Source organism: Monodelphis domestica, chromosome 1 (assembly GCF_027887165.1).
Source record: "Monodelphis domestica isolate mMonDom1 chromosome 1, mMonDom1.pri, whole genome shotgun sequence".
Classification (NCBI taxonomy): domain Eukaryota; kingdom Metazoa; phylum Chordata; class Mammalia; order Didelphimorphia; family Didelphidae; genus Monodelphis; species Monodelphis domestica.
This window is the reverse complement of record NC_077227.1, coordinates 450,122,767-450,150,043: the sequence shown is the minus strand read 5'-3', so window position 1 is coordinate 450,150,043 and position 27,277 is coordinate 450,122,767. Positions and strand designations below refer to the sequence as shown.

General features: G+C 35.9%; 1 protein-coding gene across 18 annotated transcripts in view; it reads right to left on the bottom strand.

Moving 5' to 3' along the window:
• The window catches only part of CHD9 (chromodomain helicase DNA binding protein 9), a 301,099-nt gene that overhangs the window by 227,480 nt on the left and 46,342 nt on the right, over positions 1 to 27,277 (bottom strand). For 15 of the 18 annotated variants that reach the window (XM_056812307.1, XM_056812296.1, XM_056812293.1 and 12 more), the window contains one exon: positions 3,063 to 3,152. The exons of the other annotated variants lie outside the window; for them this stretch is intronic. The gene's annotated coding sequence lies outside the window, so the exon portion shown is untranslated. The remainder of the gene's footprint in view (positions 1 to 3,062; positions 3,153 to 27,277) is intronic. 18 annotated transcript variants of the gene reach the window in all.

Genomic DNA, 27,277 nt, shown 5'->3' with positions numbered 1-27,277 from the left:
CAGCTCCAAGAGCAGGAGGGAAGAGGGGTGGGAGGTGAGAATCATGAATCATATAGCCATGGAAAAATATTCTAAATAAAAAAAGGGAAAAAAATGTTGCTGCCAGAAGGAATGAGCCTCAATTAGTTAGAAAATTCATATAGGTATGACCTCTCAAAATGAAGCAACACAGAATTCCTTTGCATACCTTTCCTTTTTCCTTTTAAGCCACCTTTAGTCATCAAAAGATCTTCCAAAAAACACTTATTGACTCATATGACTATCCACTTACACTTTAATGGATTTGTGATTTCATCCATGTAGGTACTGCCTTAAATGGAACATATCGTCTCACCTATGACTTCTAATTCTGTACAAGTTTTATCTGTACTCTCGCATACATCGACTATCAAGATATTCTAGAAGCCTTCCTGTAGGTCTTTTAGTTTAGTTCAGGACTTGCTATCTACTATCATTTAATCTCATTTCATAATGAACCCACCTCCTTTCCTGATAAACATTTTCTACATATCTTTTATTTATTCATTCATTTAAAAAGCATTTATTGTATGTCTACTATATGCCAGTCATTGTGCCAGTCCCTGGGAATATAAGGACAAAAACAGAAACATATTTGCCTTCAAGGAGCTATATTCTATATGGACAGAAACAATATGTATACCAAAAACCAAATTGAAAATATATACTGAGTAAATAAAATGTAAATTCTGGAGAGGGTAGGACCTTAGCAACTGTGGAAATGAGAATAAACCTACTGTAGGAGATGGCAATTGAGCTAAGCTTTGAAATAAGCTAAGAATTCTAAGAAAGAAGAAATACATTCCAGGTCTGGGGGGATAACCTTGCAAAAGCTGAGTAAGAAAAAAAAAGTAGGTCAGTTTAGCTGGAACATATGTGAAGAGCAATGTACAATGAACCTGAAAAGTAGGCTGGCTAGATTGTAAGAAGCTTTGAAAGACAGACAGAGAGGAATGTCTATTTTATTCTAAAGGAAAAGGGGAGCTCCTAGAGCAACCTGAGTAAGGGAGGGGAGGGAATGTCACAGTCATACCTATGCTCACAAAAATAAGATTGGAGTAGAGAGAAAACTGAGACAATGAAAATAAGTAGGAAATAACTGCAATCATCTAGGCAAGAGATAATTAAGGATTGAAGTAGGATGTTGGCATATGAATGAGAGTACTGCTTCCCCTGTGCAGTCATGCACCTGGCTTGATGGATCTAGTTCACTCCTAAAAAGCAACTCAAATAGCCCCAGTGAATGATTATGGACAGGACAACTGAATGCATATAGGGGGTGAAGGAAAGGAAAGGATTAAGGATTGTCTCCAAGGTTGTCAGCACAAAGTGAACAGAAGGATGGTGGTGCATTCAACAACAGTTAAAAAGATGGGCAGATTTAGGATTATATTTTCAACATATTGAGTTTGAGATATCTGGAGGACCTCCTTGAGACTTAAGTTTACTTCTTGTACATAGCTCTTTGGAAACACACTCACTATGTTTCTTTCTGTTGCAACCAATGGTTTTATCCCAAAGGCTGAAAACAGAAAAATCTCCAGAATTAAAATGAAAAAATCTTTCAGATTATTCCTATTATGAAAAGCATTTTCCAACAAGTTGTCAAAGAGAAAATAACATAATCCATTGTATATTTTTAAAAGGCACTGTGTATAAATAGCAACCTAAAGGTACCCCAGTCCTGAGTAGTTTGTTGGCAAAAACAAGATTAATATATCTGTGCATTTTAGAACTTTCTACCTGGAAGATATGTTGAAATATTTTTTTTAAAAACCTACTTTATCAGTGTAGTCTTTACAAGTATTCAGAAAAATAGCAAGATCATTTTCTCATTTCAATTTCAAAAGAAAACACAAATTTTGTGAAATAAGATTCTCCCAAAAGCATAAGAATTGGAATTTAAAACTTTAGATGCCAATCTTTATTTTAAGAATATTAGATTATTTCCTAATTTGTTCAAAAATATGTAATATTTTTGGAATCAACTGAAATCTGTATTAAATAGTGTTATCATTTAAACTGTAACTTAAAAAAAGCCTTTGGCATTTCTAAAAATACAAAGATATGGAATACTTGTTGAAAAGAGTTTTGCTTAAAAAGTATATTAACACTATACCTGACCTGTTAGATATGACTTTAAGTAGAAAGTTAATCTAAATATTATCCTTAGACCTGAAAGTTTAAGATATAGTCAATAAAGATGCTAAAAGCATTTATATCCTAGAAAAGGAACAGATAAAGAAATTTTTGCTACTAATACTAAAGATAGAATAAGCAAAATTACATATACATCATTCAAATGTTTACTTTAATATTTTAAAACACAAAAGTTATGTTTCAAAAAAATTTAAAGTAGTAAATATTTTGCATAACTAATTTATATTCATTCTAAAAGTGGATAATATACTGTCACTTCTCCAACTCAACAAGAAAGACCAAAGTTCTGAATATTACTGGAAAATAAATGCTTCTTTCACTTATCAAATGTAAATTACTCAGTTTTTTAGTGTCAGTAGTAAGAGATGACATTGGATTCTTTAAGACTATACCCATAAAGTATAAGCTGTGTCAGCCCCATAATGGACAAACATGTTATGTTATTCAAGGGCCAACCTAGGTGAATTTGGACAGGTCTATCGCCAAGTTAGTTTCAGAGTGAAGAATTTTCCAGCTAAAGCAATTATTTATCTATAGAGTGGCATAGGGCTTGCAATCTCTGTCTATGTTTGGGAATACGTATTTCTACCAATGAAATCATGGGATTCCTTAAAAGAATGTAAATTTTAATTTACAAAGCTAGGATGAAAATTGGACAGGTAAACAAATGCTTCATTCATTTAATTAATTTGTTTCAAGCATTTTTGGAACCTTTGACAATCTAAAATGAACATGATTTGATAAAGATAAGGTGGAATACATGCAACTTTTAAAATAAATAAGAACTTTGAGATAAACAGTGATTAAAATATTTATAATTTTAAAAATCTTTTGGCAATAATATATTAATTCATACAAACTCTCAAATAAAATAATAACCTTACCCATGAATACAGAACTGACATTGTCACAAATGGTTAAGAAACTCTGGGACATATTTATTTTCATCCAAGATGTTCATCATCATTGGAAGCCTGAAAGAAAATATTAAAAAGTCTAAATCACAAGCCTCCTTCCACAAAACTATCCTGCGAGGGAAAAATGAGTTTATTCCACATCAAGCATTGTCTAAAAAACTTTTTTAAAATTTTTATGCGGATTTCTTGAACTGATCTAAAAGCATTTATAATAAAAAAACATACCTAATGTCAGAAGTACAGAAAAAGAGCCTTCTCAGGTTTCTCTGAAACCGACTTATTCATCATTTCCTATAGCTCAGGCACAACATACTTCTTTTATGAAGGCAGTGCATTTGCTCTATTGTCAGGAAGACCTAAGTTCAAATCCAGCCTCAGACACTCATTCACTGTGTTACCCTGAAGCAAGTTACTTAACACTCATTCATATCAATTTCCTTATCTGTAAAATAGGGATAATAACATCTACTTGACAAGGTTGTTGTGATGATCAAAGAAGATAATGTTTGTAAATCACTTGGCAAAGCGAATGGTACATAGTAGGCATTTAATAAATACTTGTTTCTATCCTTCCTTTCTCAAAAATATTCTAACACATTTATATACCAAAATTCATTTAGCCATTTCCTAATGAGCACTCATAGGTTTCCAAATCTTTATCATTCAAAAAAAAGGTACTATATACTGTTGAAGCTGTTCTTGGAGTTTATTTTGATTAGGACTAATCTCCCCTTAACCAATTTTCTCTTATACTCTCTTTCTCTCCTTTCCTTCTGTTTCCATACTAAAATGGATTTCTGTACCTATGTGTATTCTCCCCTCTCAAATGTTGCCCACATCTCCACCCTTTCCTCTCTGTCCATACAGATTCTACTTGTGTGCCCTTAGTTTATTTTTCCAAACTTCCCCTGACTTACATAACCATTTATTACTCTTTCCCTTACTTTCCATTCTTCTAAAATCATCAAAACATATTATAGACTTCTGGGATAAAATGGCCACAGAGTAGTAGCAAGGGACTTCCTCTCCTCAAAACCTACCGATAGAAAGCATCTCAAAGATGAGTGAAGGGGCTTATCTATAGGGCAGCCTTTAAAATAGGCAGGGCTTGGGCATTTCCATACTATAAGGGGGTAAAATTACTCCTACCAAAGCTCAAGCTGATCACCCCTCTCCCACTCCACCTACAAAACGAGAGTCAGAGAGAGTGTGGGGCAATCTCTAGGTTCTTGGGGACTTGGTTGAGGACCTGACAGCCCTATCCTAGAGAGCAGTGAGACTTAGGACCCCAGGAGGCTGAGGAGTGTGTAGACTAAGCAGAGAGATAGGGCAGAGAAGGGCTGCACACAGCAGGGGAGCCTGAAAAACAGCCTCAGGCAAAAACTGCTCTGTAGCTCAATACATAGAGAGCCTTTCCTCCTCACTCAGACTTCAGACTGGGAAGGGAGAAAAACCATCAAAGCAATGGCCACCAACACCCAAGAAATACAATCTACAAAACAAAACAAACAAACAAACCAAAAAAAAGCCTCTGGATGGATAATTTCTATGGAGGAAAACTCCAGACTACAGAAGAGATAGCAGAAGATGACAAACAAGCAAATCCAAAGCTTCCCTCCATAATGGAAATTAATCATAAGCTCTTGAAGAGCTCAGATTTGAAATTACGAACCAAGTGAGAGAGATAGAAGAAACTTGGCAAGAAAAGTGGGAAATAGTTCAAAAAGAAAATAATAGTTTAAAAGACAGAATCTTCCACTTGGAAAAATCAGAATTTACCTGCTGGAAACCATGAAAAGCAGGATAGACCAAATCAAAAAGTAAAATTGAAAGACCATAGCTGAAAACCAGACTTTAAAAACTGGAATTGGGGAAGTAGAATCTAATGATCTCACAAGACAGTAAGAAATAATAAAGCAAAGTCAAAAGAATAAAAAATTAGAAGGAAACATGAAATATCTCATTGAGAAGAAAGTTGACTTGGAAAACAGGTCCAGGAGAGATAATTTGAGAATCATAGGCCTACCTGAAAACCTGGAAATAAATAGAAACCTTGACATCATACTACAAGAAATTGTCCAAAAAACTGCTCTGATATTTTTGAAGGACAGGGCAAAATAGACATTGAAAGAGTCCATAGATCAACCTCTACATTAAATCCTCAAAAGACAACCCCCAGGGATGTAACTGTCAAATTCAAGAGCTTCCAAGCTAAGGAGAAAATATTGCAATAAGTCAGAAAGATACAATTCAGATCAGAATCAAGGAGCACCAATCAGGATTACTGAGGATCTGGAAGCCTCCACACTAAAAGACCACAAAGGCTTGGAATATGATATTCAGAAAGGCAAGAGAATTATGCCTACAACCAATGATCACCAACCCATCAAAATTTACTGCATACTTCCAGGGGAAAGTATGGGCATTTAACAAAGATTTCCAAGTATTTGTAAAGAAAAGACAAGAAATAAATTGAAAATTTGATATCCAAATATAAAAATCAAGAGAAACATGAAAAGATAAATCAGAAAGAAAGATGGAAAATGTTTTTCCCTTTTTTATAAGTAGTGGTTGGGGTACTAAGTGGTTTAAGATGATATGTAAAAAATAAAGGTGGTGGGCAACAGAAGATGGCACCAAGAAAAACTTGAAGGAATAAGAATAATAGGAAAACTTATACTACAAAAAGAGGTGCATGGGAGGGGAAGGGGTTGAATACTATTATAAGGAGAGGAAGAGAGTGCTAATAGGCAATACTTAAACCTGACTCTTAGTGGAATCAGCTCTTAGAAGGAAGAACATATAGACCCATTGGGGTATAGAATTCTATCTTACCCTATAGGGAAGTTGAGAGGGGAAAACTTAGGGAAGGAGTGGTGATGGGAGTACCAAAAGGAAGGGAAAGAAAAGAGGGAAAGAATTCAATAGACCTACAGAAACATATATAAGGGGAATAAGGAGGGGGTGGGAAGGGAAGTAAAACAAGGGTGGGGAATAGGGGAACTGAATAAAAACAAAACAATGATGGAGAAGGAAATAGTGAAATAAGAAAGGGTAGGACTAGGAGAGAAAATCAAAATGATGGGGAATACACAGGTGGTAATCATAACTCTGAATGTGAATGGGATGAACTCACCCATAAAATGGAAGCAATTAGCAGAGCGGATCAGAAACCAAAATTCTACCACCTGTTATCTACAAGAAACAAATGTGAGGCAGATGGACACACACAGGGTAAAGGTAAGAGGCTGTAGCATAATCTATTGGGCATCAACTGAGAAAAAGAAGGTATGAGTCTCAATCAAGATATCTGACAAAGTCAAAGTAAAAATAGATCTGATTAAAAGAGATAGGGAAGGTAATTACATCCTGATAAAAGGAAGTACAGACAATGAGGAAATAACAGTACTCAACATGTATGTGCAAATGGTATGACATTTAAAGAACAAGTAACCCCAATACTATACAAACTCTGTGACAAAATAAGCAAACGAGTTCTACCAAATTCCTTTTATGAAACAAATATGGTACGGATTCCAAAGCCAGGCAGATCAAAAACAGAGAATGAAAACTACAGACCAGTCTCCTTAATGAACAGAGATGTAAAAATCTTAAATAGAATACTAGCACAAAGATTCCAGAAAATGATGTGATCACAAGGATTATTCACTATGATCAGGTGGGATTTATATGAGGAATGCAAGGATGGTTCAATATTAGGAAAACCATCCACATAATTGACCATATCAACAACCAAACCAACAGAAATACCATGATTATCTCAATAGATACAGAAAAAGCCTTTGACAAAATACAACACTCATTCCTATTGAAACCACTAGGAAGTATAGGAATAGAAGGACTGTTCCTAAAAACAATAAATAGTATATATTTAAAACCATCAGCAAGTATCATCTGTAATGGGGATAAATTAGAAGCCTTCCCAATAAGATCAGGAGTGAAACAAGGATGCCCATTATCTCCTCTATTATTTAACATTGTACTAGAAACACTAGCAGTAGCAATTAGAGAAGAAAAAGAAATTGAAGGTTATAAAAATAGGCAATGAGGAGACCAAGCTATCACTCTTTGCAGATGATATGATGGTCTACTTAAAGAATTCTAGACAATCAACCAAAAAGCTAGTGGAAATAATCAACAACTTTAGCAAAGTTGTAGGATACAAAATAAACCCACATAAATCATCAGCATTTCTATATATTTCCAACACATCCCAGCAGCACAAGGTAGAAAGAGAAATTCCATTTAAAATCACTCTAGATAATATAAAATATTTAGGAATCTTTTTGCCAAGACAAACCCAGGAATTATATGAACACAACTACAAACACTTTCCACACAATTAAAACTAGATCTAAACAATTAGAAAAAAAAATTAATTGCTTATGGGTAGGATGAGCTACTATAATAAAAATGGCAATCCTACTCAAACTAATTCACTTATTCAGTGCCATACCTATCAAACTACCAAGAAACTTCTTTACTGAATTAGAAAAAAAAAAACTGTAACAAAGCTCACTTGGAAGAACAAAAGATCAAGAATATCAAGGGAATTAATGGAAAAAAATGTGAAGGATGTGGTCCTAGCAGTACCAGATCTTAAACTGTACTATAAAGCAGTGGTCATTGAAACAATATGGTACTGGCTAAAAGATATAAGGAAGGATCAGTGAAATCAACTTGGGGTAAATTACCTCAGCAAGCAAGTATTTGATAAACCCAAAGATCGCAGCTTTTGGGACAAGAACTCAATATTTGACAAAAACTGCTGGGAAAACTGAAAAACAGTATGGGAGAGTTTAGGTTTAGATCAGCATTTCACATCCTACACCAAGATGAATTCAGAATGGGTGAATGACTTAAATACAAAGAAGGAAACCATAAGTAAATTAGTTGGATATAGAATAGTTTACATGTCAGATCTATGTGAAAGGGAAGATTTTAAGACCAAGCAAGAAGTAGATAATACTACAAAATGTAAAATAAATAATTTTGATTACATTAAATTTAAAAGATTTTGTACGACTTCTGGTCAAGATGGCGGCTTAGAGAAAGCTAAAGTTCAGATCTCTGGAAAACCCTTCCCGACCGATCTCAAACTATAAGCTCCTAAGGCGCCGAAATTCAAAACGATCAACAGCACAGACCCTGGGAATCCTCCTCCTGGACCTGGACCTGGATCAAAAGGTACAACCCCCCTCAAAAGCCAGAACCCGAGATCACTCGGACCTAAGGGGTAGGAGCGCAGAGACCAAGGCTCTGGGAAGCCGCAGCCCCACCCCCCTCAGAGAGCAGGGTCCTCTAAAACAACAGCAACCCTCAGGGCAGGCAAGACAGCCTCACCAGCTGGATCCTGCTATCCAAGTCTCAGTGAAAGTCACTGCCCTCGGAGCTCCTGGAAGCCGCAGCCCCCCTCCCCCACAGAGAGCAGGGTCCTCTGAAACAACAGCAACCTTCAGGGCCAACAAAACAGCCTCACAGCTATTCTGAAGGCAACTTCCGGAAAGCAACCCGACCCAGTTGAGGGGGCACCTTAGCAGCAGGGAAACAGAGAGAACCGGGGGAGAGTGTGGCCCCCTGGTCCAACCCTTCCATTCCAGTTCCAGTGAAAGTCATTGCCTTAAGGCATACTCGGTTTAACCCAGGGAAAGCTCATAGAACCAACAATCTGCCCAGGACTAAAGCCTCTGAACATCAGAGAGAGATAAGAAAAGCTAATCCTCCCCATTCAGAGATGGCAAACTCCACAGAAGCACAGAAGCCCCAAAATCCCAAGAAAAATAAGAAGAAAGGGGCAACTTTGGACACATTCTATGGAGCCAAAATACAATATACAGAAGAGATAGAAGACGATACACAAGAAAATGCTCTGAAACCTTCCAAAGGAAATGGAAACTCTCCACAAACCCATGAAGAATTTGAATCAGAAATGACCAAAAAGATGGAAGCCTTCTGGGAGGAAAAGTGGGAAATAATGCAAAAGAAATTCACGCATCTACAAAACCTGTGTGACCAAACTGAAAAAGGAAAACCAGGCTTTAAAGGCCAGAATCAGGCAACTGGAAGACAACGATTGTGTAAAAGAGCAAGAATTAATAAAGCAAAGCCAAAATACCAAGAAATTAGAAGAGAACATAAAATATCTCACCAACAAGGTGATAGATCTGGAAAATAGAGGGAGAAGAGATAATTTGAGAATAATTGGACTTCCAGAAAAGCCAGAAATAAACACCAAACTCAACATCGTGATACAAGATATAATCAAAGAAAATTGCCCAGAGATTCTAGAACAAGGGGGCAATACAGCCACTGACAGAGCTCACAGAACACCTTCTACACTAAACCCCCAAAAGACAACTCCCAGGAATGTAATTGCCAAATTCCAAAGCTATCAAACAAAAGAAAAAATCCTACAGGAAGCCAGAAAAAGACAATTTAGATATAAAGGAATGCCAATCAGGGTCACACAAGACCTTGCAAGTTCTACTCTGAATGATCATAAGGCATGGAACATGATCTTCAGAAAGGCAAGAGAGCTGGGCCTTCAACCAAGAATCAGCTACCCAGCAAAACTGACTATATACTTCCAAGGGAAAGTATGGGCATTCAACAAAATAGAAGACTTCCAACTTTTTGCAAAGAAAAGACCAGAGCTCTGTGGAAAGTTTGATACCGAAAAACAAAGAGCAAGGAATACCTGAAAAGGTAAATATTAAGGAAAGGGGGAAAATGTTATCTTCTTCTTTTACTCAAACTCTCTTCTATAAGGACTACATTTATATCAATCTATGTATACTAACATGTGGGGAAAAGGTAATGTATAAATAGTGGGTAAAGAAAGACCAAATAGAATAATCTTTCTCACACAAAGATTCACATGGGAAGGGGAGGGGAAGAAAACTCCTATAAGAAGGAGAGGAAGAGAGGGTTTTTTACTTAAACCTTAATCTCAGGAAAATCAACTCTGAGAGGGAAAAACATCCAGATCCATTGGGATCTTGAAGTCTATATTACCCAACAAGGGTAGGGAGAAGGGAAAACCAAGGGGGGGAGGGGGAGAGGGAAAACAAAAGGGGAGGGAAAGAGAGGTGGGAGGAGGAGGGAAAAAAGGGAGGGACTAAAAAGGGAAACATCAAGGGAGGGGACAAGGGGCACTGATTCAAAGTAAATCACTGGACTAAAAGGTAGAGCCGAAGAAGAAAAGGTTAGAATTAGGGAAGGCTATCAAAATGCCAGGGAGTCCACAAATGACAATCATAACTTTGAACGTGAATGGGAGGGATGAACTCACCCATAAAACGTAGACGAATAGCAGAATGGATTAGAATCCAAAACCCTACCATATGTTGTCTTCAAGAAACACACATGAGGCGGGTTGACACCCACAAGGTCAGAATTAAAGGATGGAGTAAGACCTTCTGGGCCTCAACTGACAGAAAGAAGGCAGGAGTGGTAATCATGATATCTGATAAAGCCAAAGCAAAAATAGACCTGATCAAAAGGGATAGGGAAGGTAATTATATTTTGTTAAAAGGGACTTTGGACAATGAGGAAATATCATTAATCAACATGTATGCACCAAATAATATAGCACCCAAATTTCTAATGGAGAAACTAGGAGAATTGAAGGAAGAAATAGACAGTAAAACCATATGAGTGGGAGACTTAAACCAACCATTATCAAATTTAGATAAATCAAATCAAAAAAATAAATAAGAAAGAGGTAAAAGAAGTGAATGAAATCTTAGAAAAATTAGAATTAATAGACATATGGAGAAAAATAAATAGGGATAAAAAGGAATACACCTTCTTCTCAGCACCACATGACACATTCACAAAAATTGACCATACATTAGGTCACAGAAACATAGCACACAAATGCAGAAAAGCAGAAATAATGAATGCAGCCTTCTCAGATCACAAGGCAATAAAAATAATGATTAGTAATGGTACATGGAAAACCAAATCTAAAACCAATTGGAAATTAAACAATATGGTACTCCAAAATCGTTTAGTTAAAGAAGAAATCATAGAAACAATTAATAATTTCATTGAGGAAAATGACAATGGCGAGACATCCTTTCAAACCTTTTGGGATGCAGCCAAAGCGGTAATCAGAGGTAAATTCATATCCCTAAATGCTTATATTAACAAACTAGGGAGAGCAGAGATCAATCAATTGGAAATGCAAATGAAAAAACTCGAAAGCGATCAAATTAAAACCCCCCAGTAGAAAACCAAACTAGAAATCCTAAAAATTAAGGGAGAAATTAATAAAATTGAAAGTGATAGAACTATTGATTTAATAAATAAGACAAAAAGCTGGTACTTTGAAAAAACAAACAAAATAGGAAAAGTACTAGTCAATCTAATTAAAAAAAGGAAGGAAGAAAAGCAAATTAACAGCATTAAAGATGAAAAGGGGGACAGCACCTCCGATGAAGAGGAAATTAAGGCAATCATTAGAAGTTACTTTGCCCAATTATATGGCAATAAATACACCAATTTAGGAGATATGGATGAATATATACAAAAATACAAACTGCCTAGACTAACAGAAGAGGAAATAGAATTCTTAAATAATCCCATATCAGAAAATGAAATCCAACAAGCCATCAAAGAACATCCTAAGAAAAAATCCCCAGGGCCTGATGGATTCACCAGTGAATTCTATCAAACATTCAGAGAACAGTTAATCCCAATACTATACAAACTATTTGACATAATAAGCAAAGAGGGAGTTCTACCAAACTCCTTTTATGACACAAACATTGTACTGATTCCAAAATCAGGCAGGTCAAAAACAGAGAAAGAAAACTATAGACCAATCTCCCTAATGAATATAGATGCAAAAATCTTAAATAGGATACTAGCAAAAAGACTCCAGCAAGTGATCAGAAGGATCATTCACCATGATCAAGTAGGATTTATACCAGGGAAGCAGGGCTGGTTCAACATTAGGAAAACCATCCACATAATTGACCAATATCAACAAGCAAACCAGCAAGAACCACATGATTATCTCAAGAGACACAGAAAAAGCATTTGATAAAATACAACACCCATTCCTATTAAAAACACTAGAAAGCATAGGAATAGAAGGGTCATTCCTAAAAATAATAAACAGTATATATCTAAAACCATAAGCTAATAACATCTGCAATGGGGATAAACTAGATGCCTTCCCAATAAGATCAGGAGTGAAACAAGGATGCCCATTATCACCTCTACTATTTGACATTGTACTAGAAACACTAGCAGTAGCAATTAGAGAAGTAAAAGAAATTGAAGGCATCAAAATAGGCAAGGAGGAGACCAAGTTATCACTCTTTGCAGATGACATGATGGTCTACTTAAAGAATCCTAGAGATTCAACCAAAAAGCTAATTGAAATAATCAACAACTTTAGCAAATTTGCAGGATACAAAATAAACCCACATAAATCATCAGCTTTTCTATATATCTCCAACACAGTTCAGCAGCAAGAACCTTTGACAAAATAAAATACCTAGGAATCTACCTTCTGAGACAAACACAGGAACTATATGAACACAACTACAAAACACTCTCCACACAACTAAAACTAGACTTGAGCAATTGGAAAAACATTAACTGCTCATGGATAGGACGAGCCAATATAAAGAAATGACCATCTTACCCAAACTTATTTATCTATTTAGTGCCATACCCATTGAACAACCAAAATACTTCTTCACTGATTTAGAAAAAACCATAACAAAGTTCATTTGGAAGAACAAAAGATCAAGGATATCCAGGGAAATAATGAAAAAAAAACCACATATGATGGGGGCCTTGCAGTCCCTGACCTAAAACTATATTACAAAGCAGCAGTCATCAAAACAATTTGGTACTGGCTAAGAAACAGAAAGGAAGATCAGTGGAATAGACTGGGGGAAAGCGACCTCAGCAAGACAGTATACGATAAACCCAAAGATCCCAGCTTTTGGGACAAAAATCCACTATTTAATAAAAACTGCTGGGAAAATTGGAAGACAGTGTGGGAGAGACTAGGAATAGATCAACACTTCACACCCTACACCAAGATAAATTCAAAATGGGTGAGTGTCTTAAACATAAAGAAGGAAACCATAAGTAAATTGGGTAAACACAGAATAGTATACATGTCAGACCTTTGGGAGGGGAAAGACTTTAAAACCAAGCAAGACATAGAAAGAATCACAAAACATAAAATGAATAATTTTGACTACATCAAATTAAAAAGCTTTTGCACAAACAAAACCAATGTAACTAAATTCAGAAGGGAAACAACAAATTGGGAAAAAAATCTTCATAGAAACCTCTGACAAAGGTTTAATTACTCAAATTTATAAAGAGCTAAATCAATTGTACAAAAAATCAAGCCATTCTCCAATTGATAAATGGGCAAGGGACATGGATAGGCAGTTCTCAGATAAAGAAATCAAAACTATTAATAAGCACATGAAGAAGTGTTCTAAATCTCTTATAATCAGAGAGATGCAAATCAAAACAACTCTGAGGTATCACCTCACACCTAGCAGATTGGCTAACATAACAGCAAAGGAAAGTAATGAATGCTGGAGGGGATATGGCAAAGTAGGGACATTAATTCATTGCTGGTGGAGTTGTTAACTGATCCAACCATTCTGGAGGGCAATTTGGAACTATGCCCAAAGGGCGACAAAAGAATATCTACCCTTTGATCCAGCCATAGCACTGCTGGGTCTGTACCCCAAAGAGATAATGGACAAAAATACTTGTACAAAATATTCATAGCTGCTCTCTTTGTGGTGGCCAAAAACTGGAAAATGAGGGGATGCCCATCAATTGGGGAATGGCTGAGCAAATTGTGGTATATGTTGGTGATGGAATACTATTGTGCTAAAAGGAATAATAAAGTGGAGGAGTTCCATGGAGACTGGAACAACCTCCAGGAAGTGATGCAGAGCGAGAGGAGCAGAACCAGGAGAACATTGTACACATAGACTAATACACTGTGGTATAATCGAACGTAATGGACTTCTCCATTAGTGGCGGTGTAATGTCCCTGAACAATTTGCAGGGATCTAGGAGAAAAAAACACTATTCATAAGCAAAGGATAAACTATGGGAGTGGAAACACCGAGGAAAAGCAACTGCCTGAATACAGCGGTTGAGGGGACATGACAGAGGAGAGACTCTAAATGAACACTCTAATGCAAATATTATCAACATAGCAATGGGTTCAAATCAAGAAAACATGTAATGCCCAGTGGATTTACACGTCGGCTGTGGGGGGTGGGGGGAAGGAAAAGAAAATGATCTATGTCTTTAATGAATAATGCTTGGAAATGATCAAATAAAATAAAATTAAAAAGATTTTGTACAAATAAAACCAATACAACCAAAATTGGAGGGGAAGCAACAAATTGGGAAAAAATATTTATGATAAAAACCTCTGCCAAAGGTCTGATTACTCAAATGTATGAGGAGCTAAATCAATTATACAAAAAATCAAGACATTCCCCAGTTGATAAATGGGCAATGGACATGAACAGGCAGTTCTAAGCCAAAGAAATCAAGACTATTAATAAGCACATGAAAAAGTGTTCTAGATCTCTTATAATCATAGAAATGCAAATCAAAACAACTCTGAGATACCACCTCATACCTAGCAGATTGGCTAACATGACAGCTATGGAAAGTAATGAATGCTGGAGGAGATGCGGCAAAGTAGGGACACTAATTCATTGCTGGTAGAGTTGTGAGTTGATCCAACCATTCTGGAGGGCAATTTGGAACTATGCCCAAAGGGTGATAAAAGACTGCCTGCCCTTTGATCCATCCATACCACTGCTGTGCTTATACCCCAAAGAGATAATAAGGAAAAAGACTTGTACAGAAATATTTATAGTCACACTCTTTGTGGTGGCAAAAAATTGGAAAATGAGGGGATGCCCTTCAATTGGGGAATGACCACAAATTGTGGTATCTGTTGGTGATGGAATACTATTGTGCTCAAAGGAGTAATGAAGTGGAGGAATTCCATGTGAACTGGAATGACCTACAGGAACTGATACAGAGTCAAAGGAGCAGAACCAGGAGAACATTGTATATAGAGACTGACACACTGTGGCACAATCGAATATAATAGACTTCTCTACTACCAGTAATGAAATAATCCAGGACAAGACAATTCTGAGGGACTTATGAGAATGCTATCCACATCCGGAGAAAGAACTGTGGGAGTAGAAACACAGAAGAAAAACAACTGCATGGTTCTATAGATATGATTGGGGATGTACACTCTAAATGATCACCCTAGTGCAAATACTAATAATATGGAAATAGGTCTTGATCAATGACACATGTAAAACCCAGTGGAATTGCTTGTTGGCTACGGGAGGTGGGAGGAAGGTAGGGAAAGAAAATGATTCATGTAACTATGGATAAATATTCTAAATTAAATAAGCTTAAAAACATATTATAAAAAAGCACAATAAAACCACTTCTAAGCATTCATATATAATAGAATTCCTTCTATGACCCCTGATGATGAGAGGACATATATACCATCTTTCCATATTAAAATGTAAATTAAAATGTAAATTAGCATCTTTGTTGAGTTCCTATATAATTGTTCGCTTATTTTTACCTTTTTATGCTTCTCTTTATTTCTGCTTTTGCAAAATTTCTATGCAGCACTAGTTCTTTCATCAGGAATGCTTGGAAGTCTTCTATTTCATTAAACAACTATTTTTTACCCTGTAAGATTATACTGTTTTGCTGGGTAAATTAATCTTAACTTTCTGGAATATAGTATTCAACCTCACTGCTCCTTTGTAGTAGTGGCTGTTACATCATGTGTGATTATGACTATGTAGCTCATTGATACACTTTAATCACTTGCAATATATTTTCTTTGACCTAGAAGTTCTAGATTTGGGCTACAATGTTCCTGAGAGTTTTCATTTCAGGGATTTTTCTCAGGAGGTAACCAATAGATTCTTTTCTTTTTGCCCTCCAATTCGAAGAGATCTGAATAGATTTAATCTTTTTCCCACTTTTATTCCCATTTTTCTTCTGTCTTACTTGATTCTTGAACTCCTTTTTGATTTCCTCCAGAGCTTGTGACCAGTTTCCATTTTTTTTGGGAGAATTTACATGTGTTTGCTTGTTTCTTACCCTCTCCTATTGATTTTGTTTTTTGCTCTTTTTCTCTGTAGAAATTTTCCAGGGTCAAGAGCTTTCTTTGCTGCTGTTTTCTGGCTAAGGGACTGAAAGTCCTACAAGTTGCTGGTCAATTCTAGCTTAGACTCTGGACTCTGGCTTCCTGGAGTTTGCCTTGGGGCTATCTTCACTTCTAGGTAAGAGGCCCCGGGAGCACAGTACTACAGAGTTCTGACCCTCACCTCCAAGGCCTGGGATTTCCAGGGGCAGTGTTTTGGCCTCAGGTTATCTTCACTGCTGCCACCAATTCAGTCAAGTGAGTCCAGTTCTATTAAGCTTCAAATCTCAGTGCCAGGGCCTCGAGCCTTCAGGAGTAGGTCTGCCATACTTTTTTGTTAGTGTAGCCCATCAACTAGAATTCTGAGGTGGCTCAGGTCCTGGCTCTGTGTCTGACAAAGTGGGGGTGGGGGTGGGGGCAGTGTTGGCTTGCACTTTTCCTTGTGCAGTTTTGCCCCCTCATAACATGGGAATCCCCTCTATCTGCCTGCCTTTCATCTTGTGTTTAGTGGGAGAGCCCCTTTTTTCGTCCTGCTTTGACTTCTGTCCTTTTGAGACACTTTTCAAAGATCAGTTCGGTAGGCTATTCAGAATAGCTTCAGCATTTCCCTGCTATTACGCCATCTTGGCTCTGCCCCGCTACCCTCTGGATTTAATAATTTTGGAAAGATGATATTTAGGTTCTTTTTTTGGTCTTGGTTTTCAAGTAGTTTTAATGATTATTTCTAATATTCAAGTCAGTTTTTTGCTATGGAATACCTTTTGTTTTCTTCTATTTTTCCCCCATCTTTTGACCTTGTTATCTCCTGGAATGATCATCTTCTATCTGGATCACTCTAATTTTCAGAGTTTGTTGAATAAGGTTTTGTAAACCAAATCTCTTCTGGTTCTTTCTTCCATAGCTCTCACTGACACACACCTTTACACTTTTTCTTCTAGCATTCTCATTTCATTTATTATAAACATTTTATACCCTTATTTTACCTTTTAGAAATTCTAATTTAACCCAACCTATGTTTTAATTTGAAGTCTGAATTGTAGACATCCCAGAGTAATTTTCTTCTTCTTATATTGCCCTGAGCTTCCTTGTCACCATAATAGCTCCTTACAAGGGTATTCTTTGTTTGATCATTTTGCCAGCCCACTCTTGACTTTGAACTTTATGTTAGGGCTCTGTGCATTTCTTGAGGGTATATCCAAGGTGGGTTTGTTCATCTTGTGTCCTTCTGCTACTTTCTGGAATACTGAATGTTGTACTATTGTAGGATTTCAGGGACACCTCAGGCTGGAAACCTGCAAACTTTAAGTGCTCTCAAAATAGTATGATCAAAGGCAAAGACTGATCATGCGCTTTATTTTTATGACCTCTGTACGTCCCTAACCTGGGTTTGAATTTGAACAATAAACCTATGGGTTTACCCTTAGTTGGAGCTCCAGTAGGTTGCTGCTGGATTTAGTGACAATAAGCCTGCTGGAAAGCTCTGTAGGCTGAAGCAAAAAGATATGCAAGCTCCCTTTTTGTTCAGTGATTCCTCCCCTGGTTATTCCCCCTGTAACTTCCAGATTGGGATAAGGGCTAGAATTTAGACCCTTAGCATTTCCTGGGATCAAGCCACATGTCACTGCTAGCTTTTAAATTTGATTTCTCAGTACGGACAAGGGGTTTTGATCATATTCCACTTTGCAACATCATTCCTACTTGCAAGTGCCCTGAATCTGTGACCGAAAACTAGCTAAGTAGTAGAACTGCTAGCTGGTAGAAATTTCCACACTGCCCAAGTCTACATCCCTTTGTGTCAGATCTGAGACCTCTTCTTACTCTTGTGCATAACTTCTCCCTGCAGTGGAAAATTCCATGAGGCTAATCCTGGCTAGATTCTATCACCAGTATCCACAAAACTATCTGTTTCTCTCAGATGCCCTGGGTTGAAAAAACTGTGATTTTTTTCTTGGATTTCCAAGTCAGGACTTGATACGGTGCATTTTCCAGGTCCTTGTGGAAGAATTTTAGGATAGAGCTCAGCTATACTTCTTGTTATTCAGTCAACTTGGTTGGTTCTGCCCTAATACCCTTCTTTAATATTGCCACTAACCATAAGCGATCTACTTCTGCATTCAACAAATTCTAAATTCTTTTATCTGATCATAATCCTTTGTCATTCAATTTCTTTCTTAGGATGTCTTATTATCCCTAACACCATTTTTCATCCTCACTACAACTTCCATTCCCTCAACTTCTCAGTTATTTCCCAAGCTATCATTCCTGTACTAGCAACACTCTTCTCCCTTCTCTATCTTAATTGCCTAGCAAACCAACCAAACTCTTCTACTTTCAAATTCCTTTCCCTCTTGTCCTACTGCTACTGATACTTATCTACTCCAATTCTTAAATACTGCCACCATCTGCCTCCTTTAGTCCCATGCAGATGGTACAGAACTGAGCTGAAGGAAATGATAAAGCCATGCTGCCTAGGTCCATTAAAATGTATATTTAATCTCAACTGGACCTTCACTGTAACAAGGCAACAATTTTATTCTCATGTGATTTGCTATCCCAATCTCCACAATGGATATTGCAGACCTTTTCTTCTATGCATAAGGCCTCTTATAGTATATCCATATACCTAAAAATTTTCTAAGAATAATCAACATTCACATCAAAGGCATCTTTTGGTGGTTCTAGATATGAAATTTTAACAAGTATTTAAGGGCTTACTATGTTTATGACAGACACTAGTTACATAGGAAGGGGCAGGAATAAATAGATTGAAATTTCTAACAGTAGAAAGAATGCCCACAATGAGACCACACATTCATTTAAGTAATGTGAACAATTCAGAGAAACAAAGTGATACAAAAAGAAGTAGAACCAAGAGAATAACATACTCAGTGGCTATAATGATATAAATGATCATCTAATGAATTATAATGAACAAATTCAGTCCTAGAAAGCTTGCAAGGAAATTCTACCCCATCTTATTAAAGGGTCTGAATTCTCAAGCCATCAGAAGTCATGGCTGTATCAGTTGGTTTAAACAGTCTTGTTGTTGTTGTTACAAAGAAGGGTTCATGGGAGGCACAAACTAAGGGAAAATGACATAGTATAAAAACAAAGTGATAATAAAACAAGATTGAAATTAATTATTGGGCATCTAGACAACTGATATTTAAGGTCATGGACTTCTATGTAGTCCATGAATATGGACTACATATGGTTCTCAACCTTTCTAATGCCATGACCCTGCAATACACTTCCTCATAGTGCAGTGACCCCAAACCAAAAAATTATTTTGGTGGCTACTTAAAGACTGTAATTTTGCTACAGTTATGATTCGGAATGTAAATACCTGATATGCATTATGTATTCTCATTGCTACAAATTGAGAGGTTGAGAACCACTGATATAACTGATGATAAAAGTAGCATACTATCAACTCATAAAGTCTCTACTTCCTGGAATGAATCCTTTCAAGATTAGAGTGATCAAAAATTTAATTTAAATATTTCTATTATTTAATGATGACCTTTCATTCAACAAGAGTTAAGAAAGTAAAAGTCTTTATTCCTAATCCTACAGCCCTTATTTGGAGCTTTTATTTCCAATTCTGCCTTTCTACCTTCAATTTGTTACCCAACTCCTAGAATGAAGATGCAAACTAGCCATCATTTCAGTTTGAGCTTGTACAAGAATCTTCTTGTATCATGTTGCAACTGAAAAGATATGCAAACTTCCCTATCCACATTTTTTCCTATAACTAACTAAAGGGATGCATTGCTCAATTATAAGTTTTATAAGTTCTCATTTAGATCTATATTTTAATTTTTATGCCATGAGTTCTATGAATATTGGAATATTGTTTTCCTAGCATTTTATATTCTAATTGGTGAGATTAACATATATTTGGTATGGATCTACTTTTGAGATTGGAATGTAAAGTTCTTGAACTAAGAAATTTTATTCTTTATATTTGTATCCTTGGCACCCAGAACAGTGCCTGGCACACAACAGGCACTTAATAAAAACTTGGTTTTGTTGGTTGGAATATGGGATACGAAGTATTTTCTATTAATGAGAGACAATTTGTTTGATTACTCTGGAATGGAGTGGTTATTCCATTCTATTTTCTAGTTGCCCCAGACTTTTTACTCAATCCTGTCCTGTAACTGGAAGTATGGATTGCTTTCACTATTACATAAAACAAAACAAAACAAAAACAAAAAACTTAGAAAACCTCAATCTTAGATTGGATATTCTAAAAGAAGCAGAGATATTTTTGTTTGCAAATCCCAAATTCTGACCCAGAGCTTTTCCACATAAACTGTAAAGGAAATGTCTAAAAACAGCTTTTACCTGATCATTATTTTTAAATATTAAAGGACATGAAAATTTCCTCACAACATTCAAAAAGGAAATTTTCATTTCTAACTATACCAAACAGACAAATGTCATTTCTTCCCTATCAGGTAACATAGGTTCTCCTCGGCTCCTCTCCAAAGTAGCCTTATGATGTTGGACTAGTTTCTTAACTTTTCTGGGCCATGATTTTCTCATTTGCAATATGAAAGGGTTCTTCCTAGTCTAAAAATTCTATTCTATTCAGAATATAGTGCCCAAGAAAGAAAAGGACCAAGATTTCTTGTATAATGACAAAAATTGAATAACTATGTCATAAGTGGCATCAATCCTTCTCAAAGTACAATTAATTTAAAATCTTTATTAAGTTCTATTGAGGAAAAGTGCTATGTTAATCCAAAGTAGTAGTGCTATCATCCCACTTCTGTTTCTCAAATTAATCTGATTTTCAAGAATTATAATAAAATGGAAATTAACCAAATTATAATTTACCAATAGAATAAAAATTTCCTAATTAGCCAAGACTATATCAGCTCAAATCATTGCCAGTTACAATGAAAATATAAGTTGTCAAGATCTTCTATTAGTGTTCAAACTGTGGAACCACCATAAAAGCTAAAATGGTAAGTGCCTTCACTTTGATATAAGGCCATTTCCAAATTTCTTAGCTTCTCTACATATTGAGAGGTAGAAGAGGAGGGGAAAGAAGGGAGTGAGATGTTTCTGTATAATTTAACAGCTTTATCAACAAGTTCTATTCTTTTTGTCAAGTAAAATCTCACATTCTTTTCAAAATGTACTGGTTTTCTCAAAGTCACATTTTATATTTTCTATCTACTGTGGACTGGCTATATAATAAATAGCAATTAAGTACAAGATATGAGCATTTAATATATCCTTACAGAATATTATATAATAAGATTCTTGTCTAAGTTTACACTAGACACTTCTAAAAAATTTTAATAATAAAAATAAAAAGTAAAAACATGAGTTTTATTTTTATGTGATGGTGTCATTATCTTAATATTACCAATAATAACAACTTATTTCTTGGCACCTTTGTTTTCATGATAATTAACTCTAGTTCCTCTCTCTATTTTTTAATAGACATTATCTCACAAACAATTTGAAGTTATTGCAAAAGCACCCTGTGAAATTTTTTTGAAATCTTAAAATGTCTAATCTTATAATTTTATGATCCATTTTAGAGCCTAAGTCTAATTTTGGATTACAACTATGATTTTACTGATATATGAAACTCTTGATAAAAATACTCCCTCAACCAACATAGATTTGTAGATTATCTATAAATATATTGTATTACTTGGGCAAAATCTTGTTTTCCTGGTTACTGACAGTTTAGCAAATTATGGCCTGAATCCTAATCACCTCCTGCTTTTGTGGTATACCAAATAAAAGAATAGTTTTTGAATTTTAAAATACAATAAAATTTTATTTGGCCTCTACCAAAAAAAAAAAAAGCAGAGAGCCTGATTTGGGAGTTTGTTGACCCCTGATCTATAGACTAGTATGTATAGAACTATAATAGTTTCTTAGATTCCTGGTTAACTTTCTCTTCTGTTGACAACTTACTCTTTTTTACTGGCTTTATTGAAATTTACATTAAATTTACTATTACATTGTATCTCAATAGGAAAACTCCTTAATTTTCAAAATATCCTCATCCCAGTTCCAGAGAACAACTGAGAAAAGGTAGCTCAACAAAGCTGAGATATCAATGCTTCAAGCAGGATGCAGTAAGAAATATGAACAGGGAAACTGTATAGCTCTTCGCTTCCTCTTTAATCAAATCTTCAGCACAGATATATTAGTTTATTTTAAGTTAACAGAAGTCATTACTTCTTTAGGTCTCAGATTCCTCACCTGTAAAATAAAGAGATTGACTAGATCAGTGATGACAAACCTATGGCACATGTGCCAAAAAGGGCACAAAGAGCCCTCTCTGTGGGTACACCTACAATTGTTTGCCAGAGTTCATTACTAGAAAGCAAGAGGGACTCAGGGTGGAGCTGTTCCCCTTTCCCTCTCTATGTGACTGAGGACATTCCTCACTTTCACTGGTCCCTTTGCCCAACAGCCCAATGGGTGCACTTCCTCCCTCCCCTGTCTGGGGTAAGCAGGTATGTGTGCAGGAAGGTACAGGGGGCAGGGCACAGCACTCAGTCTCTGGGGTGGGGGGCAGGCACAACACTTGGTCTGGGGGAGTAGGATGAGGGTGGGGTCTGGCACTCCATCTCCAAAAAGTTCACCATCACTGGACTAGATGACCTACAATCCTTTCTAGCTTCAAGCTGATGATACTATTCTCATTGGACATACTCATGTTAAAATATAACAATAAAATATACCCCAAACCCATAAACATGTGGCTTAATGAAAAGAACAGTAAATTTGGAGTCAAAGTGTCTGAGGTCAAATCCTAGTTTTATTCTTTACTACTCACTTCTACTTGAACAAGGTACTTCAACCTTTCTAAGCCTTAGTTTCCTCCACTATAAAATAAGGGAATGGGAATAGATTGTTTCCCTTTAGTTCTAAATCTATGATTCTGTAATTTGTTTTTGTATTTTCTAATCTTCTTACATTGAGCAATTAAGATAATTAAAACTTAAGTTTACTATGGTGATTACAATGTAGCATTTCCAAACATCTAAAATCCATTTTAAAACTGAGTATCATATGATTAAAGACTTTTAAACATTAAACTTATATTAATAAAAATATTATTATAAGTTCATGTTAGGGAATTTTCAGGTTTCACACCAAAAAAAACAAAACTCTTCATATTTATGTTACTTCTACATATAGGTAACAGCTACAACCATGGAAGTAAGTGTCATCACCAAAGGAAAATAGAAAATGAGAAATGAAGAAAGAGGAATAGTGACAGAACCTCAAGAAACACAAATATTTAAGAATTTGCAATAAATAAGGGGACAGCATTGATAAGAAATAGAAAGAAAACAAATTTGGTGCCAAAGTCACATAAGCTAACAAGGGACATGATTTTAAGAAAAAAGATTCAAATACTCAAAAAAGATTATGGAGAATGGTAACGGAGAATAAATGAGGCCACCAGATTTGATAATCAGGTCTTTTGTAATTTTTAAGCAAACTAATTTTGTGATAGAGTACTTAACTTGGAATCAGAAAAAAAAACTCAGTTGAAATCTCACCTCAAACACCTATGTGACTGGTCAAGGATTTTAATTTCTACCAGCCTTATCCCCATCTATGAAATGGAGATAATTTACTACCTTCTTCACAAGATTTGAGAAAATTCTCTGTGAACTCTAAAACACTATAAAGAAATGTGATTTGTTATTGTTTTAATCATTATATAAAACACAATTTAAATGCCACAAGAGAGTTCAAAAGAATGAGAATTAGGGATGATTTGATGAAAGTGGTATATGAGCTGTAGAGGGAGAAGATAAATAGCATTTCAACAAGTTGAAACGTAGGACTAAGGGAGGGCAATTTAGTTTGAACAATTTGAGCAAAATCACAGAAACCAAAAGGCACAGGACATATTCAGGAAGAGAATATCTCAGTTCAGCTATCTCACAATTTCCACAGTAAAGTAGTAGGAGATAATACTAAAAACTTAGGTATGGGAGCGTTTTTCATGGCAGGCTATAACTTAGCCTTAACTACAAAGCAATGGGGAGTCATTGCAGTATTTTGAGCAGAGAAGTGACATCCAGGGTTGTGTAAAAGGAAAAATAATTTGGCAATAACAATATGTAGGAATGATTATGGAGGGGAAAAGCTGGATAAAAGAAGCTCAGTTGGGAAGTTGTTTCAATATTTCTTGTAAAATTAAATCCTGACTAAAGGTATAAGAGTGGGTATGAAAAGGAGTCAGATGCAAGAGACATTCCCATAGGCTATAATGAGAGGCTACAGAGGGAGTGTGAAGTTGAAAGGCTAAGTTCTAAATGTAGATGACTATGAAAACAGTAGTGTTACACAAATGAATAAATGAAAAAGTATTCAGTAAGTGCTTACTCTGTGCTAATAAGCACTAGGAATATAAACAGAATAGTCTCTGCTCTTAAGGAATCACAGTCTAATAAAGGGAAAAAACATTCAGATTTCAGTCAAAAGTCAGATGGAAAGACTCCATAGAACCTGAGTGCAGTGGCAAAGCCAATGGTAATACATCTTCTTTAAAGTTATTTCCGTTGATAAAAAAGTATCCGTTTCTGATGTTGAACCAACTGACAAAGTCAATTGGTGCTGAGGATTTTTTCTTCTTGGTCTTCAACAGCTGTGATTCCTGAGGAGGTAGGGGTTGAAGCCTCTGTGAAAGCAGTTGCCAGCTCACATAGCTACATTTGCCACTCTTCTCTAAAATGATCACTAGGCTTGTACTGAGAGCAGGACTGGTATTGGGGGGGGGGGGCAATGCCTAAGGCTCCTGGTCCTGGGCTATACTGCAACTCAAAGGGAGGTAAGTGGTAGTAAAGGCTATTACAGTGGGTTGACCCATCTAGTACATGCCACTTCCAATCTTTCATAATGCCTTGTCACTTCAGCTAGACTCCTTGCTGCCTCACTGGTGGCAGTTGCTGGTAGTGGCAAGGATGAGTCCCTTTTTCCCATGGGGTTTTACTCTTGTGGATGATGGCTATCTGAGTCAGGCTAGAAACAGAGCTGGTATTATGAAGGTATTGCTATTTCCTGGGCTCTTGGCTTTACCTGTTTATGACAGTAAGGTCAGAGGTAAGAAAAGATTCAAGAAGAGTATTGAATCAGTTTTGAGTAGACTAAATATGAGATATTGCTGGAATAAGTAGCTTTTGAGAGTTAGAGTCAGAAGGGACTTTAGTGATCATCTAATCCAATCTTCTTATTTTACAAATAAATAACTGGAGGCCCAGAGAAGTTAATCAACTTGCCCAAGATAATAGATGATAGAGAAGAAAGCTGTGATTTGAACTCACATCTTCTAACTCCAAATTCAGTTCTCTTTCCATTACATTGATAAAAGGCATCCAGTTAAAAATGAAGAACTCAAGGATAAATTAGAATGCGAAGTTCAAGATTCAGATTTAGAAGACATATACACAGAGGTGACAGATGAAACCATGGAAATAAACAATCTTCAAAAAAGAATAGAGAAAGAAAAGAGAGGAGAGGAATAAAATCTTGAGGAATATCTATATTTAGGGATTCATAATAAATAAGGAAACGGAGAACTGATTATAAAAATTGAGGAAAATGAGGATGGTATCAATGTCTGATAAGATAAAGGATAAATTTCAAGAAAAAAAAAATTTCAAATGCTCCAAAAAAGTAATGAAGAAGGTCTATTGCATTTTATAATCAGGACATTAGTAATTTTTAAGCAAACCAATTTTGTAATGGTAAAAATGCAAGATAAGTTATAAGGCTTAAAGGACTGAATGGGTAGAGTCTGTGAACGTGAATTATTTACATTTAAAATTTCCAAAGCCCCTTCATTCTAAATAGAGTCTAAAGATAGCTTCAAGAAGTATTAGAGGTTTGAGAAAAGGATTTTGTGGATAAGAGAAACTTGAAGATATTTATGTTCATATTAAAAAACTTGAACTGTCAATTTCCACTCAAACCCAGAGTTGTGGGCAAAAAAAAAGCAATACTCTATAGCCAATCTAGTAATGGAGTTCCAATCTGAAGCTTGGCTAGGCTGGTCCTCATATGGCAAACACAGTCCACCTCTAGGCTCTATTCTAAGTTTTTTTCAGATTGGTAGCCCCCTGGCATTGAATTGGAAATATAAATTTTAAACACTGCCACAATTCTGTTGTAATCTAATTATTCCTTGACCTGCCTGACTAAATAAGGAGAATGAAAAATAGTACCTTTACTTAAACTTATTTGAAAAGAAGTTGGCCTAGGTGATTCTCTAAGATTCCTCCAGCTCTAAAATTCTATGATCAATATATCCCATAACTGTCAATTTCCCTTACCTTAAATAACTTTCTCCAATTTCATCTACAAGAACCTTAAAATGAACTATGAAGGGAAATATTATACACCCTTCCCAAACTAAATCATCTAAAAAGTGAGATGATATGACTGATTTGTTTAAAAAAGAAAGCAAAACTTTTTTTTTCTATTCAGCTATATGTAATCTAGCACAACATGGATGCTCAACTATGAACTGAAAATGGTTTATATTTGCAGCTGTCCTTTCAACTACATTCTAGTTAAGTAGGAAAGAACCTACAATTAGAGTTCAGTCCAGTGAAGAGTAACCCATCACAAATATTTTCTGGCCTCTGGAGAATATCAAAACAAGACATAGCTTCAAAATGTTCAAATATTCACAACAATTTAAATTTTAATGATGACCTAGACTCTATAGAGTACCTTTCCCCACCAAAAGGTTTTGAAAAAGAATTTGAAAGCTACTCAGTTCAGTTGAATAAAAATGCCACTAAAGTATTACTAAAAATGCTTTCATGACTGATTTCGACCTCCTAATCTCCTTACATGAACTAGTCAGATAAAGATCAGAAATTACCTGTAAGATGTTATACAAGGCATTTAACCATTCATTATCTCCATTTCTCTCATCTGAAAAATGGTG